Source organism: Brassica rapa, chromosome A10, assembly GCF_000309985.2.
Source record: "Brassica rapa cultivar Chiifu-401-42 chromosome A10, CAAS_Brap_v3.01, whole genome shotgun sequence".
NCBI lineage: Eukaryota > Viridiplantae > Streptophyta > Magnoliopsida > Brassicales > Brassicaceae > Brassica > Brassica rapa.
The window spans coordinates 7,624,289-7,638,528 of NC_024804.2; positions in this window are offsets into that span (position 1 = coordinate 7,624,289).

Sequence of the window (14,240 nt, forward strand, 5' to 3'; positions counted from 1 at the left end):
TTGTGAGAGCTTAAGTTTTGAGAGATTTTCTTAAGCTAATAAAGAAGTTATTCTATAATCTTGTGAGTTGGCCAATACTTATTTCTTGTGGAACCAACACAAAAGCTGACAATTTAACATGTAGGACATGCATTCTTCTTTACAATAATTGAACCTAAACTTTGTACCTTTAGATAAGTTAACATAAAAATGAAAAACGATCAACACATTATATAACAAGGATCTATTAGGATTTAGGAAGTATGAATTCTACATATTAAAAATTTATTGATGAACTGAATGAAAGCATTTCAGTTTTAACTCGAACCGATAAATTAATGAAGGACAAATGAACACATTAGTATATATATAAACATTTTGTTATCAGCTACTAGTGAGGCGACAATTCTGAATGGAAAATAACAAAAGAAAACCAAAGGAGGTTTTGGAAAGTCTGGAGGTTTTGTCTGTTCTTATAGACCATTTCTTATGATCATTCCTTTGCTTCAAGTTGTCTCGATATACAGCTATCTTTTTTTTTTTGTCCAGTCACCAAATGATGTCTTTAGAAAAGTCATAACCTAGAAATGTATTTTGTTACTTGACTTACAAAATTTTGAAAAGTTTGTTAGTTTTGTCGCAGGTTTACAACCTTTTAAATATTAACCCTATATTGCTACAGGTTGCTAAAAGTATTATCTAGTTTAATAAACTAAATAAAATTTAATTATTTTAAATTATATTGTGAGATGACTTATAGATTTGAGTTTTTAAAGATAATAAACTTATCATATCTAAATTTTCGAAAATAATTTAACAAAACTTATCTATTTATTAAAAACTATTATTTAGTTAAATGCTTTGAAAAGTTTGTTAGTTTTTGTTTGCTGGTTTACAATCATTTAAATATCATCCCTATACTGCTACAATTTGCTAAAAATATTATCTATTTTAAATAAACTACTTCAAATAAAATCTTTTTAAATTATATTGTGAATGAATAATAGAATTAAGTTTTCAAAGATAATAAACTAGCCAAATTAATCATATCTAAATTTCAATAAATGATTTAAGAAAATTTATCTATGTACTACAAAAAAATTATTTAGTTAACGTTTTTGAAAAGTCTGGTAGTTTTGTTTTTGCTGGTTTACAGCCATTTAAGTATTATCCCTATATTGCTACAAGTTGCCAAAACAATTTATCTATTTTTTGATAAACTAATTCAAATAATTATTTTTTAAAATCATATTGTGATATGACTAATTGAATTGAGTTTTAAAAAATAATAAACTAAACAAATTAATCATATCTAAATTTCAAAATGATTTTACCAAATTTATCTATTTATTAAAAACAATTACTTAGTTAATTTTGTTGAAAAAAGTATGTTAGTTTTGTCGCTGGATTACAGCCATTTAAATATTATCCCTAACTGGCAAGAAGGAGGCGGGTGATCTAATCTATATAACGATGATAGAAATTGAGTATATTGAGCAATCTCCGGCCACCCTAGTCGAAATCCAATGGCAAGCTCGAATCAAGGCCTTGGTTTTCAAATCAACGAGTTACATAAAGCTCGAGACTTCGCTGCAGATAATCCTGAGCTTCTCTCAGAAGTTCAATTCTTGAAGAACACGTTGAACGAACACTCCAAGCTGTTAGAGAAAAGAGTGGAGAAGTTCTTGCAGTTCGAAGCTGAGAACCTAGTTCTCCGAGAAGAGAATCAAGCTCTATACACGACGAGTAACAAGCAACGAGGGTTCTGAACCCGAGTTTGACCAATGCATTTTACGAAAGAAAATGGATGAACTGTTCCTTCGAAAAGTTTTGTACGTTTTTTCTTTCGAGGATTGGGGTGATCGACAATCTGGGTCGATTTTAAAGACGACATTGGATTGATGACGACTTGGAATATATCCGTTTTTAAGAAAATTGCTAGGAACGAGTCGGTTTTAAGACGACGTTTGTGTCTCTAGTTTTTTCTTTCTTTAGGAAGCGAGATGAGTACGCTCGAATGCTTGGCGATCGTTTTTCGGTTGTACGAGAGATTGGATCGGTTAGCAAGATCTTAGTGTGCTTCGGAGATGCAATTTGTCTTTTCTCAGTTTTGTTCGCTTACTTCCCCTTCCTCTTCTCGTGTGCGTTCACTGTTCTCGACATTGGTTTTATCCTTTGAACTCGACAATTATCTTTCAAACTTGACTGTCATCTTCTCCTTCGATACAACGTCAATTCAACGTAATCGTATAGTTGAGGCCGCTAAAGTGTTAAGTTAACTATTGCCGTTTTATACGATCAGTTTGAATTCATGCGAGGAAAAAAGCCGTTGCGGTTTTTTTTTTTTATATCATAAAGTCTCAATGGTAACTTCAATCGAGGCGAAACAAGAGACGTTTCGATCGAGATTCGAAAGTGAACGCAAAGATGGAGGTAGGGCGAACAGGAACAAGCCAAGGAGTTTAAGATGAGTTTTACTTTTTTTCGTCGTAAAATCTCAACGGAAACTCCAATTGAGACGAAACGAAAAGCGTTTCGATGAGGATTCAAAGTAGAACGCAAAGGAGGACCCCTTTGAGGCCCGGCAGGTCGCTATAGCGAGTGAGGATGTCATCTCGGTCGCTATAGCGAGTGAAAAGGAGCCAAGACGAGTCCCACTTGTTTTCGTCGTAAATTCTCAATGGAAACTCCGATTGAGATAAAACGAAAAGCGTTTCGATGAGGATTCAAAGGAGAACGTAAAGGAGGACCCCTTTGAGACCTGACGGGTCGCTATAGCGAGTGAGGATATCATCTCGGTCGCTATAGCGATTGAAAGGGAGCCAAGACGAGTCCCACTTGTTTTTTGTCGTAAAATCTCAACGGAAACTCCGATTGAGACGAAACGAAAAGCGTTTCGATGAGGACTCAAAAGAGAACCCAAAGGAGAATCTTTCGGAGGCCTTACCGGTCGCTACGTAGCGAGTGAAGGTCTGCTCGGTCGCTACGTAGCGAGTGGAAGGGAGCCAAGAAGAGTCCTACTTGTTTTCGTCGTAAAATCTCAACGGAAACTCCGACTGAGACGAAACGAAAAGCGTTTCGATGAGGACTCAAAAGAGAACCCAAAGGAGGACCTTTCTGAGGCGTTACCGGTCGCTACGTAGCGAGTAATGGTCTGCTCGGTCGCTACGTAGCGAGTGGAAGCGAGCCAAGAAGAGTCCCACTTGTTTTCGTCGTAAAATCTCAACGGAAACTCCGATTGAGACGAAACGAAAAGCGTTTCGATGAGGACTCAAAAGAGAACCCAAAGGAGGACCTTTCTGAGGCCTTACCGGTCGCTACGTAGCGAGTGAAGGTCTGCTCGGTCGCTACGTGGCAAGTGGAAGCGAGCCAAGAAGAGTCCTACTTGTTTTCGTCGTAAAATCTCAACGGAAACTCCGATTGAGACGAAACGAAAAGCGTTTCGATGAGGACTCAAAAGAGAACCCAAAGGAGGACCTTTCTTAGGCCTTACAGGTCGCTATGTAGCGAGTGGAGAGTTCGTTTGAGCTCGGTCGCTACGTAGCGATCGAGCAGTGTGCGTGCTCTGTCGCTACGTAGTGACCGAGCAGTGCGTGCTCGGTCGCTACGTAGCGACCGAGCGGTGTGTGTGCTCGGTCGCTACGTCCGGTGTGCGTGCTCGGTCGCTACGTAGCGACCGAGCGGTGTGCGTGCTCGGTCGCTACGTAGCGACTGAGCAGTGTGCGTCCTCGGTCGCTACGTAGCGACCGAGCAGTGTGCGTGCTCGGTCGCTACGTAGCGACTGAGAAGTGCGTGCTCGGTCGCTACATAGCGACCGAGCGGTGTGAGTGCTCGGTCGCTACTTAGCGACCGAGCTGTGTAATCGATTTGTTGCGTTTCCTTTTTCTGCGATTAACCTAGGGGTTTTTCAGCGGTTTTTTGGGACAACAAGTTTTACCTTTCCGAAAATATTTTCGGAAAACATGTTTTGGTAAAACCCTTACGCATTGAGATTTGAGCCAAACTTACGGGATTTGATAAGATTTATCGTTTCCCTTTATGTTCAGAAAGAGAAAATCGCGAGCTTGTCTCATTGCACTTCCTGTTGGCGAAAAGTCGCGGCTAGGTTTTTTGATTTTCTTTTAGGCACTATGGCGTTTGCGTAAGCGTTGGCCATAGGCGCAGTGGCGGCTGGGGTTGTCCTACCAGCGTTGTTGCGAACTGCAATTTTGTCTTTCGTATCTCCAGACATTGTTTTGATCAAGCATTTTGCGGCTATGAGTTCGAGTAATCCGTACCCCCCCTTCCTTCTAGCGCCAAACTGTGGGAGCCGAAATTCGCACTGTCGATTTACGTTTAAATTAGGAAACTAAGAAAACCCTAATTTACTAGAGGTCCCGGATCTCTGCGAGAGCCAACGACAAGTGACCAAATATATGCGGAAATCGTGAAAAGATAACAAACGAGTTTAGAGAAAACAGTAGATCTTATTTCGAGTCTGCGTAAGAGCGTTGCGATCATTACAAGAGATCATAAAATCTTTGGCCGCGAAGGCTGTCAGCGAGTTACCTAGTTCTAGCGGCCTAAAAGCTCAAACCTAGTTGAGTCGCAGCTCGATAACAAAATACAAAAAAGATACGGAAAAGGTTTTTGATTGATTTCGGACTGAACCTTGTTAAAGGCTGTCTACGTACCCCTTTCGAGGATCAAGCCGAACGTAGTTCAATTGATAAATCTGGAAAAGAGATCGAACTGCCTGGACGAGTTCGTCTAGTAATTGAGTGCCAGTCATAGAAACCGAACTTGTCGAGAATAAAGCCTAAAGTTTCTAAGTGCAGAGAATTCTGAGTCTGAAAAGTCTCCCTCATGCCTCTCGCCTAGGACTCCTTATATACTAGCTCCAAGGTCGGTTTACGCTTTTACTCTTCTGTCCTTAAGCCGTCATAGCATAAAATGGAGATTTTCCATTTTTTCCGATCTTCGTAACTATCCTCAAAATTTCGTATTTATCCGCGGAAACTTGACATTTATCCTTCCTTGCGCGCCAAGCATAAACCGTGATACGGTTTATGGGCTTTTGGTTAAGAAATCGTAAGTTGGGCCTCGAGTCGTGTCTTAGGTCCCTTTGGGCCGTCTTCCGACTCGAAACGTTTATTACAACTTCTTTCGATAAAGAACGATCTTTCCGCGGTTTTTACCGCAAAGTTTGACTGATGTCTAAGAATGGTCGGAAGACATGAACTGAGTTCGCTACGGTCTTCGGGAGATAGCATCGTAGGATAGACGAGAATGCATGAACTGGTGTCGTATCGACGTTTCGGAAGAGTTCAGTCGCTACGTAGCGACCGAGCTGGACGGACGCTCGGTCGCTACGTAGCGATCGAGCTTGGCTCGAGCTCAGTCGCTACGTAGCGACCGAGCGGAACGGACGCTCTGTCGCTACGTAGCGACCGAGCTTGGCTCGAGCTCAGTCGCTACGTAGCGACCGAGCGGGACAGACGCTCGGTCGCTACGTAGTGACCGAGCTGTGTGCATGCTTGGTCGCCGCGTATCGATCGAGCTTGGCTTGTCCGCGGTCTGATTTCCATACTCGAGCTTGTCCGCGGCCGATTTGGATACATGTCCGTTACCTTCGCACAATCGGTATTTAGTGGTTCGATTGAGATTTGAACAAGATTTTACCGCAAGGCTCTTCGTAAAGATATTTTTACGAAGATTACTTTTCGTAAAAACGTTCATGCTGATTTTTACGGACTTTCAGACAGTGATTCCGTCGTGACCGATTTTGACCCCAACAAACAGGCACTCGGGTGCTGTGCTCGGCTGTTCGGAGTGAAAATCTCCAATTTGAATCATTTTCTGCATGCGCCCCCTCTAAGTGATTCGCGACATACTCCAGACTTAAAATGACTCAAAAGTGACTAAAAAGACTCGATAAAGACTTGAAAACGAATTGAAAAACATATAAAGAAGGTATCAAAAACACCAAATATCTAATCCCCCAGACTTAGATCCTTGTTTGTCCTCAAACAATGTCAATTATCAAGAACATGGAGAAAGGTTTAGAAGTGTGGGAACTCTCCTATTCTTAGCAACCATACTTTAACCTTTATCAAGAACATGTTCAAAATAGGTTCCATACTCTATATCTCAAACTTGCAAAAGCTACACTTTCCAGAACAAATTTCTTACATTCAGTTAAGAGAAGTGTCACTACAAGAAAACAGTTTGTTTCCTGTAAACGATCTCGTTGAAAATTAGTCGGAATAAGCTAATTTTCAAGAAAATTTCCTACAGACATACTCCTGACGAAATTCCAACGAATATTATCCATCGAAAATTATGTAATTTTTTTTAAATAAAACAAAATTTATTTAAAATAAAATCTAAAATTACAAAACATTTTTGTAATATAATTATTTTAAAATTGTTTATAAAATTTTAGAAAAGAACTTTCATAATTTTATAAATTATTTTTTTTAGAGAAGTAAAAAACGGTTTTATAAAATTTAAAAAGAATTAAACGTTTTATAAATTAAAAATATTTTTAAAAAAATGTGAAAACGTTTTTTGTAAATTAAAAAAAGGGTGTTTTTCAAAACCAACCCATATTTTCAAGTCAAATCCAAAACCAACCCCTTTTTTTTTGTCCATACTATTCATCAATAAAATTTCCATACTATCCATATGTTTTTGAATTATTCACAAAATTGCCATTTTTATTTATTTTTTTATTAATTTCGAAATTAACAAAAAACCAAATACACCCTAACCATTTCTTCTTATTTACAAAAATGCCATCATCATCAATTTTTTCAACCACCATGAACCACCATTTTTTAGGTCTAAAGCTCTATAATTCAATTTTCAACCACTTTTTTTCCCATTCTAACCCAAAAAACTTCATTTCCTCTCATCTCCTCTACATTTCCATCTAAAAAACTCTCATAACTATCATTTTCATAATCACAAACTTCATATTTTCGAGTTTCTTCATTAGTGAATCGTTAAAGATGCTTCTTTTTGCTCATATTTGGAGTTTGGACGGTTGAAAAGGTTGGAAACGAGCTTTACACAGGAAAACGATAACTATTTACATGGTTTTCGTTCTTTTTCAGATCTGTGTCGCGACGGTAGACTGTTTTGTATGTCTACGCCTCCGTGGAGACTTACGATGCAGTCTATTTGTCAACGCACAAGTTAGTTTTGCAATTGACCAGACAAATTTTTTTTCTAACGCAGACTTCCCCAGTAGTCTCCGTCTTTACCTTTGACAACAAAAATAAAACTTTTGGTACACTTACTAAGACGTCTACCTAAAAGAGGTTAGTTTTTCATTTGACCGAACTTTTGACTTTTCAAAATAGACTTCAACGGAAGTCTACAAAATGTAGACTGCCAACGAAGTCTATAAAAGGTTAGTTTTTCATTTGACCAAAACTTTGACTTCGTGGAATAGGTTAGTTTTGTGTTTGACCAAAAAGTTTAAAAACCAATCAAAAATTTATTAAATTGTAGACTTCATATGCAGTCTTCTTATCTTAAAAAAAAAAATGTAGACTGCGTATAAAGTCTACTTTTTTATTTTGGTCAAATGCAAAACCAACCCGTCGGATTTGAGAGTAGACTTCACAAGAAGTCTACACACCCGTAGACCTTCATTTCAATCTACTGATTGGAAGTCAAACTTGGTCAATTGCAAAACTAACCTCTTTCAAAAAAATTCAAACATGTAGACTCCATATGAAGTCTAGTTCTGAAAGTCAAATCTTGGATGAATTCTGGTCAATTGCAAAAAGTAACATTTTTAAATTGTAGACTGAAATGAAAGTCTACATGTACAAAATCACAACTTTTATTCAACTATAGAAAGCAACCCGTAAAATGGTCAATTGCAAAAACCAACCCAAAGAGTAGACCTATTTGACAGTCTACGTCTGTAAACTGAAAAGAACGTCTACATCTTCAGAGACTGAATATTAAGTATGCATAGAAAAATCTATAAAAATGTGAATTTGTGTATTATTCATTAAATTTTTTCTAGTTTTTTTTGTTTGACAGTGTGTGTTAGTTAATCCTAATAGGTTTGAGTGATTTTGAAAAGAAATTTTTTTATAATTATGAAGGTATAATTCATTTGATTTGACAATGTTGTTAGCTAATAATTGTAGACGTATTTGTAAGTCTTCGTTTATAGTTTTGCTAGTAAGGCTGAGCTTGTTTCAAAGCTGAAGTCGGTGGCTGTGGAATATAAATTTACATTCTCAGCATATAAGACAACGAAAACTCTGTATGTGGCTAAGTGTCGTGTTCAAGGATGTAGTTGGAAACTTAGAGCGAGTGTGAAGCATGGGACAAAGACATTTTGGGTGACAAAATATTCGAAAAGGATGAAGAATCGGAAAGGTTGAAGAATGTTCCTTGTGCATGATGGCTGTACACATGGTAAACTTCTTGAAATGACACAAGAAGATTATGATCTGGACAACAAAATTGAGAAGATGGTGCTAACCTATTCCTTACCAAACATCATTTAAAACAAATGACTTTGAATAGGCAAATACTCCTCTTATGCCTGTCACGAATAATCGACAAGTACGGAACTTGATCGAGTTATCTAAGACACACTTTGTACGCCTTTGTGTATCAGGCATGCGCCAAATACACTAGAAATTTTTGGATTAACTATATGTTAGATAATAAGTGTAGACGTTTTTGTAAATCTACAAATGTAGACTGCAGTTGAAGTCTACGTCGTAAATTCTATTAAAAGTGTATTTGTGTATTATTCATCATATTTTTTTATGATTTAATTATTTTACAGTGTATGTTAGTAAAATTTTAATGGTTTTGGATGAATTTCACAATTTAATGTGTTATAATTATACACTTGATACTTATTGCAAATTGTTTTGATTAGTGTTACTCATGAAAATTTTTGGAAAAAGTTTGTATAGATTTTTTTCTTCTCACATGTGTGTTAGTTATTATTTTAGCTTATGGTGGTTTTACTTGTTTGGTTGGTTAGATCTTGTGAAAAAATTAATGTTTAACAAAAAATTAATAATATCATACAAGTGAAAACAACTAAAGATGAATACAATGTTTATAGATTATGCATTAAAAAATTATTTAAAAATTAATATTTTATTATGAAAGTTATTACAGAGCAATATAATAAAAAGTATTCTTGAGTATGTTTGATTTTTCATAATCTTGATGCCTCAAATAAAGTCTTGGAAAAAGTACCTGCAAAATAAGATATAGTTATGAGAAAAATATAAGATAAAAAATGAAATCATATTTTAGTAGACTTTTTATTAAGTCTACGTAAAGTTATTGTTTAGTAGACTTTAGTTGAAGTTTACACTAATGAAAATTTTTCATATCTAAAAGTGTGCATTTAGAAAATTTGAAAATACTTTGTTCTGGAAAATATTTCAAAAATGGTTTTTTGTCATCCTTGTAACAAAGCAAAAAGATAATGTATGAATCTATAAATTTAGTTCATTATAAACACAAAATATCTTATAATGAATATAGGGAAAGCTTACATTTTTGGGAAGATGATTTGAAAACATTGGAAGAGAATACCTGCAAAATAAAATAAAGTTATGAAAAATAAGATAAAAATTAAAATCATATTTGAGTAAACTTCTAATGAAATATGCTTAAAAGTCAAGGCTAGTAGACTTCATTTGAAGTCTACCAGCCGTAAGTTTTAAGTAGATTTCAAATGAAGTCTATTCTATCAAAAAAAATAGATCTGAAAAATAAATACATTAAAAATATGAAATAAGTTTAAATCTAAAAAACTTTTAAAAATATGATTTCATAGACAAAATAGTTATAAATTAAAGACATATTAATATGAATTTTAATATGTAACTTTATTTGAGTATAAATACTAGAACACATATTTTAAATCTATAGATGTAAACCTTACATTTCTAGGAGGAAAAGAGAACAACTATGGAAGAAAATACCTGCAAAATAAGATAAAATTATTAAAAACATAGAAAAAAAAATTAAAGTCATATTTTTGTAGACTTCCAATGAAGTCGGCTTAAACTTTGTGGTTTAGTAAACTTCATATGAAGTCTGCAAGCTTTAGTAAACTTCTTTAGAAGTCTACACTGTCTGATAATTTTCAGATCTGAAAAAATCTATATATTTTGAAATGTGAAAATAATTTTAAATCTGAAAATACTTTACATAATAGAATTTATAAGGTAAACTAGTAGCAAATTAATGTAGAGAGCTTGATCTATAAATTTATTTGAATATAAACATGTAAATACATATTTAAAATCTATTAATCTAAAACTTACATTTTTAGAGGAGAAGATGAAATCCATGAGTGATAATACCTACCAAAAAAAGATAATATTGTGAGAAATAAATAACATAAAAATACACATTTAAAATCTATAAATCTAAAACTTACATTTTTTAAAGGAGAATATGAAAATCATGAATCATAATATCTAAAATGACAAGATAATATTGTGAGAAAGACTTGAGAAAATTTTAGAGAGAAAGAAGATAATGATAGAGTTTTAGAAACAATTGAGAGAATCTTAGAGAGAAGAGAGAGAGTTTTAGAGAGAAGGGAGAGAGTTTTAAAAACTTGTGCAGCCACTTTAGAGAGAGACTGTATAAATTTTGTTTATATAGGGAGACAAAAATGTAACTAGGTTAAAATTTACGATACTGTAGACTTCGTTTGAAGTCTACTAAAATTAAAATTTTGGAGTAGATCTTACTATAACATAGTAGACCTTTTTGGAAGTCTACTATAATAATTTAATTATTGTTGTTTATTCTTTATTATTTTAATAATTTTAATATATGATTTTTTAAATTTATTTCTTTATTTTTTAATAGTTATAGTATATGATTTCACTTTTTTATTCGTAAGGAACTTAACTTAGTTTAAATATAATAATTTTTTGTAAAACAAATTGAAAAATATAGACTGAAAAAGACATCTTCAGATAAATAGACTTTATTGTAGGTCTACGAAACCCTAAACCACAAATCTCAAACCCTAAATGTTTTGCTTGATAATCAAAAAGTCTCATTTATACAAAATAAAAACTACTAAACATTAATATGCAGATTTAAGTTAATAAAACAAAAAAAAAACAAAATCTAAAATCTAACCCTATGAAATCAACTACTAAAAGACATAACATGTTAGAACCTTTTGTTTCTAAACTATGAACATAGTCTAACACATGATAACCAAATTAGTATATATTCTTCAAAATTGTTCGATTATATGAAATTTTAATTTATTTACTTCATATTATCCATTATATTGATGATTAGTTAAAAATATCACAATAATTATTTTTATACATTTTCAAAATTAAATTATTAGATCAAATTAGAGTGTAGACTACAAAACAAGTCTATAAGGTAGACTTCGTAGGAAGTCTATATATATGTAGACTTCTTTTATTACGTGTAGACTTCCAAAGGATAAAAACGTAAAATACATTTCTGTTTTTTGTTTGGTCATAAGGGTTAAATAGTACTTTCACTACTCTTTTAGGTTGGTTTTGCATTTGACTGAAAGTGGGGTACATTTTTACATTTGAATTGAATATTTGGGTTGGTTTTAGCAAATGTCCCTTAAAAAAAAACTTTTAGTAATTGAAAACGTTTTCTAATAATTGAAAAACGTTTTAATTACATCTTAAAAAAACATTAAAATGTTTTATAAATTGAAAACCTTTTTCAAAAGTGAAAAAATTAAAAAATTTATAAGTTTTAAAAACATAAACATGTTTTATAAATTACAAGAAATATAATTTATGTTATTATCAAAACTGTAAAACGTTTTATAAAAGTTTAAAATATTTTATAAAATCATAAAAACGTTTTAAAACAATAACAAAATTGTAAAACCTTTTGAAAAAAACATAAAAAAGTTAATATATGATTTATAAAATGTAAAATCCTAAATTAGCCAACCTTAATCATTTCTAACATTCCAATCCCTAAAATACATTCTAACCTAACACATATACAATTAACATATATGATTATTGAGAAGATGATAAATGACTAACATTTAAAAGAGAGAGCTTAGAGAAAGAGAGAGTTTTAATGAAGAAGAAGAGTTTTTCTGTTGTTATATATGTTAAAATATTCTGACAACTAAGTTCATTGGAAATCCATCAAAAAATTTTATTGTGGCGCTTCACAAAATATTAGGCGGTTTTTCCCTGGGAAAATTTCAATTTCGGAAAAATTTCTGACGCATATCATTTCCGGTACACCGATCACCCGGCGAAACCCGATCAAACACCTCCGATGGAAAACACGCCTCAGGAAACTCGAAGAGACGGGAAATACGGAAGAAGACCTGAAGCCAAAGGCTACAACAGCAATCGTCGAACTTGAGATGACTAATAAAATTAAGTTTTCAAAAATAATAAACTAACCAAACTAATCATATCTATATTTTGTGGGAACCGAGATTTACACCGTCAATTTCTGTAAAATAAGAAAAGATAGGAAACCCTAAATTTCCAGAGATCCCATATATCTGCTAAACCACACGCCAAGCAATTAGAACAAGCAAAACAAACTAAGTAGAAAATCGATAAAAACGAAAAAAAGAGCAAAGAAGATCTTATTCCAAATATGCGTATGAGCGTTTTACAATAGGGAAGATCCTTGGCCACAAGAGCTGTAAGCGATTTCCCTAGTTCTAACGACCTAAGATTGTGTAACCTAGTTGAGTCGCAGCTCAATAACAAAAACAAAAATTGCCTAAGTGCTAAATTTTTCTGGATGTAAAGTTATCTCTTGCGCCTCTCGCCTTTGCATCTCTTATACATTCCTCCAAGGTCGGTTTGGGCTTTCCTTTTCTGCTCTAAGGTCGAGTTTATCTTCTTACAAAAATATTTCATTTTCTCGATCTTCATAACTATCCCTTGAAACTTGACATTTATCTTCGAACATGACAATTATCTTCAAACTTGACATTTATCTCTTCCAGCGAACAATCGATAAACCGTCATAGTGACTTTGAGTCGATTTTTCGTTTAAAATTGTAAGTGAGCTTTTGCCGGGTGATCGGTGTGAATGGTATATTCGTCGGAATCGTCGCAGAATTAGCTACAGTTTGCAGCAATTTGCAACTACGAATTTACTTTATCTTGTGACTAATTTGTAACTACAGATTTGCGGTTACAGAAATAGTTGTAAATTAGTTATAATGATGCTACTATATTGCGACTACTCTGAGTAGTTACAAAATGTCAAAAATGTATCCCAAATATATTGCCATAACTCGCTTTGGTCGCAAATATGCGACTTATATATAACTTATTTATAGTTGTTACAAAATAGTTACAAATTAGTTAGAAACTGGTCCCTTAATTTTGCAACCACCAAATGCAGTTGCAAGAGTACTCTCAAAATTGATGTTTTCTTGTAGTGGTGGTGATTAACTCGAGGTTAACCACCTACAAACGATACATCGACCACAGTTCTTTTAGTTTAGGCCATTTTATTCTTCATATACCTAGACGTAGAATTTACAATTGCTTCATGTATAATTCAGAGAACATTAATGTTGTAAGAGTGGTTCAATGACCATATTTCTTGTGGAACCAACACAAAAGCTGACAATTTAACAAGTAGGACATGCATTCTTTTTTACGATAATTGAACCTAAACTTTGTACCTTTAGTTAAGTTAACATAAAAACTGAAAAAAGATCAAAACATTATATTAACAAGGATCTATTAGGATTTAGGAAGTATGAGTTCTACATATTAAACATTAATTGATGAACTGAATGAAAGCATTTCAGTTTAATTCGAACCGATAAATTAATGTAGGACAAATGAACACATCAATATATATATAAACATTTTTTTTTTGGTGTAAACATTTTGTTATCAGCTACTGGTGGGGCGACAATCCTGAATGGAATATAACTAAAGAAAATCAAAGGAGATTTTGGAAAATTTGGAGGTTTTGTCTGTTTCTTATAGACCATTTCTTATGCTCACTCCTTTGTCTCAATTGGCTCGATTTACAGCTCTCTTTTGTGTTTTTTTGCCCAGTTACCAAATGATGTCTTTAGAAAAGTCATGACCTCGAAATGTATTTTGTTACTTGACTTACAAAATTTTGAAAAGTCTGTTAGTTTTGTCGCTGGTTTACAGCCTTTTAAATATTATCCCTATATTACCACAGGTTGCTAAAAGTATTATCTATTTTAATAAACTAAATCAAATAAAATAATTTTGAATTAT